The sequence below is a fragment of the Teleopsis dalmanni genome, chromosome 2, assembly GCF_002237135.1.
Source record: "Teleopsis dalmanni isolate 2A chromosome 2, ASM223713v2, whole genome shotgun sequence".
Classification (NCBI taxonomy): domain Eukaryota; kingdom Metazoa; phylum Arthropoda; class Insecta; order Diptera; family Diopsidae; genus Teleopsis; species Teleopsis dalmanni.
This window is the reverse complement of record NC_051847.1, coordinates 168,129,156-168,137,679: the sequence shown is the minus strand read 5'-3', so window position 1 is coordinate 168,137,679 and position 8,524 is coordinate 168,129,156.

The window sequence follows — 8,524 nt, the reverse complement described above, 5'->3', positions numbered from 1 at the left end:
ATAAATAAAATATAATCATATAAAAGAGAATAAGAGTGTTTTAATTATTTAATAATTTCAAAATTAAACTCAACTGTTAACAATTAAATATTTAACATTTTATTTGATATATAAGAATGGGAATGGGAATATAAATATATTAATCACAAGATCAGAATGAATTTTTGACAATTAACATATGAACTCATATTGAAGCAAAGCACAATATCAATATAAATGTGTTAATCAATTGATCATCTAAGGAATAAACAATCAACTATTAATAATTAACCGCTCAACATATGATGCAATACAGAAGGTAATAATAATGGCAACATATTAATATATTAATCAATTTATCAGCTAAGTCCAATAATTGATTAATAATCGCTTAATTATTCATTAATAAGCTATAATGAAATGTATAATAATGAAATAAAACATTAATTACCACAAATTAAATTTACAAATAATTAATTCAGTTCAGTTAAACAGTTAATTAAAAACTAAGCTCTATTAATACCAACTCACCATTTGACAATTGATATAGAATAAGAATGAGACATCAATATAAACTATCTACACTTTAAATATAATGGGACAAGAAGATAATAAGAATATTAGTGTAAATATATTAATCATTTGATTATCTAAAGCAGGACTCTCCAGACCAGATAAGATCGCGGACCAATTCAAATCACTAAATCGGTTGGAGGGCCGCAGAAATAAATACAAACGTTCATAATCTTAACGGAGCAGAAGAAAAAATACGGCGTTAATATTAAATTAACTTTCTTTAATTCTTTCTTCAAGTTTTTTGAACTATATAATTATATATATATACTAAAGTCTTTGTAAATTAAATAAATTAAGTGTAATAAGCTTTTTTTAACCTTTTAATTCATTTATTTGGGAGAGTAAAAAAATAAAATAATTTAAGGTTACTACAATTTGCCTTAGTGTGAAAGATTACGAATAGAAACATATCACGGGCCGCATAAATATTAGCCGCGGGCCGCATAAAACCCGTGTACCATACTTTGGTCAGTCCTGATCTAAAGATTAAACTCTATTATTAACAATAGAGCACTTATTAAATGAAATTATGTGACAGAAAATAGCATCATCAGTATAAAAATATACAACATTATAGATTAAACTCAATTATTATCGAGTCAACACTTAATATATAATGTGATATAGGAAATAAAGAGAATGTGGATGTAGTTATAATATCAAATTCAATTACGACTGAGTTAACACTTAATATATAGAATATAGGATATGATGAGAATGTAAATATATTTATAAGATATCAATATGAACATATTGTACTACATACTTTATTTTATATTATACTACATCACAAAACTTCTGTATGTAAATAATATAAACATATTATGCATATAAACTAATACGAATATCAATATACGTACATATTTATTCATATACATTCATTCTCATCTAGTGCTTAAACTGTATTATAAAAAATTTAAAGCTTAACACATGAAATAATGTTGGAAAATAGAGCAATATCAATTTGAATTTAAATTAAAAAAATTAAATTTAATTATTAATTTGTTAAGATTGAACTTATTACTTAATGTAGGAGAAAATAGCAATGCCGAAATAAATAAATTCGATAAATTTTTTTAATACATTTTGAAATTTTTTCAGTTTCCATTTGCAACTGTGTGGAAACTACCCGGAGACACTAACTATTATAAATCAAGCATTAGGGTTATGTTTACTGTAATGTTACACAAATCTATATGAAAATAAACTATTACTCACCTTCACAAAAAAACTAATTTGTCTGCATTTAACACAAACTCTCACGTATTTAGCATGGATTAAACTCAATCCAAAGCGATTAATTGTCACGCAAGGTTCGCAAGAATAAATTTATTCCATTTTCTTGAGGAACTTTTGAAAAAAATTATAAATAACGAAGCAAACTAAAAGATTGAATTAACACAAAAAAAAATAAACAAAAAAGAAAAACAAAAATTTATAGAGCACAAAAATCTTTGAAGAGGCAGACAAATTCCTTTCAAGTTTCTTATTCAATCTTTTTTTTTCGTTTAATTTAAAAGCGAACACCACAAATTATTTTCATTTCGCTCAGCTTTTCACTTCTCGTTAGGCATGTTTTTCGGTTAAGTGATTTATAACCAGTTCATCCAAAATACGTTCCAAAGCTGAAAATCACATATTCACAAACGTCGTACGAAGAACACAAATACACATTTTAATTTGAAGTTCGAGGTTTTCGCGGACTGAACCGTTTACGAATTTAATTTTCTCTAATATCTGTAATTAACGCGGAATATTTTGACTTGAAAGTGTTTCAGTTCGAAATGAAAACGAATAAATAAAAATTTTAATAATCACTTAATTAAACAAAATAAAAACTGAATTTGAATTGAGCTCGGATTCGAATTTGGTCTCGGTCTCGGTCTCGGAATCGATATTGTAATCACAGGGCACAGCAAACAATGCGGTCCAGAGGCGATTGTTCGAGTTCGAGTTCAGGCACGGTATCAGGTTATTGTTTGTTCGTTGTTTATTCTAGAAAAGATATCAATCGACAAATGAAGAGGACAACTTCTGCTGATAGAAAATTGTCCAAATATACATTTTTTGTTGTAGTTTTGACACAGTATGTTCGCACGAAACAAACGAAATAGCAACAGCAAAAGTAACATTAACAAACGCCAAAGAGCGAGCACTAACACCAGTGCCATAAATGCCATAAAAAAGCATGGAATGAGTACAAGCACTGACATCAAGCTACAAACGGAGCTACAATTACAAACGCACAACTTCGTTGTCGTTCGACACGGGACGTTATGGGAATACTAAAGCGGTATAAGAAAATATGCGCACCAATATGTTACCCTTCTTCCTTGCTGCCAGCCACAGATATGTATCCTCTGCTGCCGAACGTATGGTGCTCCTTTTGCTACGGCTTCATTTGTTACATTGCATATTGGAGTTGAAACTGTCAATACTAGTGGTGGTCGTGGTGGTGGTGGTTGTGGTGGTTGCTTAACTTGCTTCTTCAAGTCATCGTCGTAGCCATCGCCATCGCTATCGCTGTAGGTTTACCCATAGCCATAGCCATAGACATCAACATCAACATCGCTATCAACATCGTCAAAGTCAGCGTCATCGTCATTCCCATCGTCTACGTCTTGTATCCTCTTCGTAAGAGGGTATCAATGTTTGTCTTTTCTGTTCGTATTCCCTTAAATTGAAAAACCAACGCGAAGCAAACATCGAAGCAAAGAAAACCAAAAAGTTGTAAAAACTTAAAGTGCAAACAAAAATAACACCAAAAAGACAAAAAGTAACCATTTCGAAACAAAAGATACTCTTGACTGGACAGACATCGATTCATAGGATGGAGGAAGATGAAAACGTACAGACGACGACGAAGCGAGTATAATGCGATGAAAGACCAAAGAAGCAAAAAACAAATTTAAATCCAAAAAGTATAAAAGTATAAAAGTATAAAAATCAAGAAGAAAAAAATAAAAAAAAATTCAAAGTAATAAAAATGTTATTCTCTCACTATGTGGTGGCGGCAGAAGCGAAACCGTTCCCTTATAGTACGTTTATTGTACATAAGCACAACACAGCACAGCACAGCACATCACACAGTATAGAGCGTTCTGCGAGCAGACGTATCCAATCATATCACATAGCACCACGCACAAATCTACCTACATACATACAAGCACACACATGCATACACAATATCCATTCAATATAATTTTTTGGTGTATGAATCCGTACAGATGTAATGCACAATTTTATTCATTTACTTACCGACAAGCGTTTTTATCTCTCCGCGTTCCGTAGAGTTCGGGTTGATTTTGCAGCACATCAAGCACCATCCCAAGCACATAAGGCCAGGCCAGGCCAGTTCACTTTTGGGATAAGCAGGGATGAGTTTGAATATTGGAGAACTTAAATAGTCAAGCCGTAAGCGCAATAAACGACTTCGCTTTTTGTTTTTTATTATTTTTTTTAATGAATTCATAAAAAAATAAGAGAAAAGCACCACCGTATAAAGCGCATTTACAAGTTCGAAATGCCCGGAATTTGATTAGCAAACCAAATCGAGAAATTCAAACATTTGCAAATAAATTTTGAATTGGAATTAAATACTTAGTGATGCTGAATTGGGATTTTTTTGAAGCGATTACCAGTTACTGCTCTGGTTCTCTGATTTTTGATATTTAAAATGGATATGGAAGCAGTTTGCTTAACCTTCTTTGATATCTTTTAAATCACTTAGTGAATTATTTAAGATAAGTTAAAATTTGAGAGTGTGACTGTTGTAATATTAAATAAGAATAATATATAAGAAGTAACTAACTAAAGGTAGATAGCAGGTTACTTTTTAGGGCATGTATTAAAACATGGGTCTGTCTCTGGTCACAGAACATCGTTTCCACTTAAAAGAGATAAACAACTTATCATCTTATAAATATTTACGCTATGAAGCATGCACTGCCGAATCAGATCGCGGAATGTTGTATCTACTTAAAAGAGATGCTTAAAAGACATAAGACTAGTAATCATCTTATTTAGATATATTTAAGCTATGCAGAAAAAATTGCATCTCAGGTCAAAGATTATGCTTTCAGCCAAAAAGAGACATGACTTCTATCATATTATTTATGATTATATTTGTATATCTGAGCCAGGGAGAGGACACTAAGGCGTCTGCCTTAGGTTACAGAATGTTGTTTTTGTTTAAAAAATATGACGTCTAGTTGTATTTATCTGGGCTAGCAGTGCAACATTAACGCAGCCGCTTCTAACTCCATTCGGTATAAGAAACTTCTCATTGCGTTACATTATGTTCTACATTCAAATAGTTTATAGTTCTCTATTAGGTTGGTATATATTTCGGATCCAGAAGGAGGATACTGAGCCGACAGCTTCTAAACCTGTTCGATATAAAAATATTTTCAATGAGTGGTATTCTGATTATAAACTTGGCCAGGAGAAGAAAGCAAGAACTTCTATTATTAATATAATTATTTTTCCCTCTTATTATTGATCAGATTAGATTTAGATTATTGATATAATTCTTAATATTAGAAAGTTCTCGATTGAAATTTTGATCTGCATTCAAAACTGTAAGAACAAGTAACGTTATATTTTAATCTGATCCAATGGGAGAATACTAAAGTAAGGGTTACTAAACCGCATTTGATATTACGAACTTCTTAACGAGTGATATTCAGATCTTTATTGTAAAAATATAACTTCTCCAATAGAACCGAGTCTATTTCTGATCTGATCTAAAGGGAGGATACTAAAGCAAAAGCTGCTAACATCATATATTATTAGGATCTTCTTAACTAGTCACAGTCCTGTCTTTATTAGAATGCCTGAGAATTTTATAATAAGGTGGCATCAATTTCTGATGGAAGAGAATACTGAGGCGAGAATACTGCATTAGCCTCCGATATTAAAAACTCCAGACCATTATGTCTTCCGTTCAAAGACTAAATATTTTCTTTTCTCTTCTATGTTATATTCTTATCCTTAAATGTAAGAAGTATGAATTTAAATTTATAAACAAAATATGTGTATTTAATAGTATTCGATCTTTCAGACTGTGTAACAATCAATTACATGTACATGGGTTCATTTCGGTATAAAACTCTCTGTAAAATATTATGAACTATTTCACAGTGCTTATAAAGTAAGTAAGTGATTTCGGTCTAAACCCTTCACACATACTATAGTACTAATGAAATAAACTTAGAACACAAAAATCTTCAGGAATATATAACGAGACTCTGTTTATTACTTAAAAATAATTTTGGTTCTTTGAACAGAAATAATAAATAAAATAATAATAAATAATAAACTACAAAAATAAATAAATAAAATTGTTCTTCAAAAAATATGCCATCAGAATACTTCAAGAATGATATATATAATAGGATCTTCTGGATTAGAAAAATTTTTTTTTGAAGTTCTTCTTCTGGCTTAGAAAAAAATTTTTTTCCTAATTCATCGCTTTCTATCATATGCATTTATTCATTTAATATATGAAGCTCGATTTCGAACATATAATACGTAAGTGAAGAAAGATATCAGTTTAGGATGTCATATTCTGAAATAGTCAGATAGGAGTACATATTGTGGCATCATCAATTAAATTCAATGAATACATTGCTATTCTAACTACTTGTTTCGTACTGCTGATGAAAAAGGGAATGCCACTGAGACCATTAATTTTCAATAAAAATGGTGTTAAGTTTCATAATAGTCGCTCTATTTTGGATTGATGGATTGATACCAATATATTTGTGTTCTATTATAGCCTATCTGCAGTTCTAAATTCTACATTTGTTAGTATGGAAATATCCGGGTTGCTAGATTTTAAAAAGAAAAAGCAAGAGGCTCTTTTAAAACATTGCAGAAATATATTCTCTCCCTAAAAAACTGTTATCAATTTCTCATAGATATCAAAGCAGTATTAAAGACGAATTCAGTCCAATCCAGAAAACTGAAAGAACCACGAGGTCCTAAACATTAATTTTATTATTCGATTAGGATAATGAATTGGTTGCCTATAAATAGACATATATACGAGTAAATGAACGGATATACAAACATCAAGTGATATAGAAAATCTTTGAAGTGTTCTTTATAGATTTATGATATATCCATGAAATGAATGGTATAAAACTAATATCAGCATTAAGTTTTTATTTAAAATATTCAATAATTAAATAAATATTGTACATAAATTACCGATAATATTAACAGTATGTATAAATAAAAGCTTGAAACTTAATTAAGCTGTCAGACTGTAACCCTGTAGTTAATTTTTAATAATTTATCTTTTTTTTTTCTTCTAAAATATATTAAATTTGTATTTAATTACCTATTTTCTAATGAAGTTATTTATTAAAAGAAATAATACACTTTTTTGTCTGTTAGTATTATTCGCCCTTTAAGTCCTTTTTTTATATTTCAGTACATGCGCATTATCAGTCAAGTTTTCCTTTTCATCTTTTTGTTTTATTGATAAAATTGAATTTTTTCATCCATCCTTTGTCCAAAATGGAATTTGTATGTAAAAAAAATAAATCCATTGACATTAAAATTTTTTCATACATAATGTTTTTAAAATTATCACAAAGTAAAGTCACCTAAATTCACAGAATCTGATGATTTAAATTAAAGATAAATGCCTGATAGAAGTTTTAAGGCAAATGAAACGCTTTTGGAATTTGAATAATAACCCGATTTCTCTTTTTAACCTTTTATATTAGTAATATTTTTATTATTAGATTTTTACAAAGAATCAATGATACTCAGTCTCTTATTCAACATTAATTACAACTATCGGAGGTCTTGGTAAGTAGTATTTATACTCTTTAGTAAATTTCCAGAAATTCTAAATTCTTATTAAAATAATTTTTATATTGCATATTGTATCTATTATATTATGTTATACAAAACAATACATTATATTAATGTAATATTGTAATTATAAAAAATAAAATAAACCTTCTTTTTAATATCTAATCCTGTTGGAATATAAGAAATATAATTCCTTTTCCTTCCAAGTCTCTTATCTAAATTAACCTGAAATAGAATGAATGGTGCATAGAAGATTGTGAAAGTTATGGAGTTCCTTATATGCATGTTAGAATATAGATAGTATAATATATGTCTGCATATAGCTCCATAAAGGGGTTTGCAGTAGATCTATCTAAAACAACAGGTTGAAATTTCATTTATTTTAATTTTCAATATTTTCAGATTCGATCAGTAAATTTTGAAAGTTATTCCGATCGGATAGAAATCCTGATACGGCTGCTAAGTACACTTAAGTGATTTAGAAAAATTTATACATCTTTAAAATCTTTATCTACATCTTTAAAAATTTTTATACATCTGGAAAAAACATAGTTCTTCATAAATGTAACTTGCTTTTGAATGAAAGACAAGTAATACAAAAACTTTTCTTAAAGATACTCACAACAGAACCTAGTAACTAACTTGTGAAATTAGTATAATAAATAGTCGGCGCAGTACTACGTATCACTGGCATACGTAGAAAATCAAAAACTTAAAATGAGTCGACAGGTACACACTAACATACCGATTTAATAAAGCAGCTAGACCTACACCGTAGAGCTAACATACAATATCATTCAAATGTTGTTGGTGGAACATATTATATTATGTAAAAATATTTATATAAAATATTTATAGAGAAGTTTCGAACAGTAGTAAACTACAACACCAAAAATCATTTTTATATTATTTTAATTAATTGAAGTTTTGGCTGAGCTTCAAATTTGGCAGGGCACAAGTTCGTTTCCTAGTACTTGTAGTATCAAAAAAATGATTTACGAATAATTAAATACAAGAATTATTTCCAAGACCACTGATGATGGGTATTTGGTAATACTCGAAACAGCTGTATGATCAGCCAAAAATTCAATTAATTAAAATAATATAAAAATTATTTTTGTTGTTGTAGCTAACTACTGTT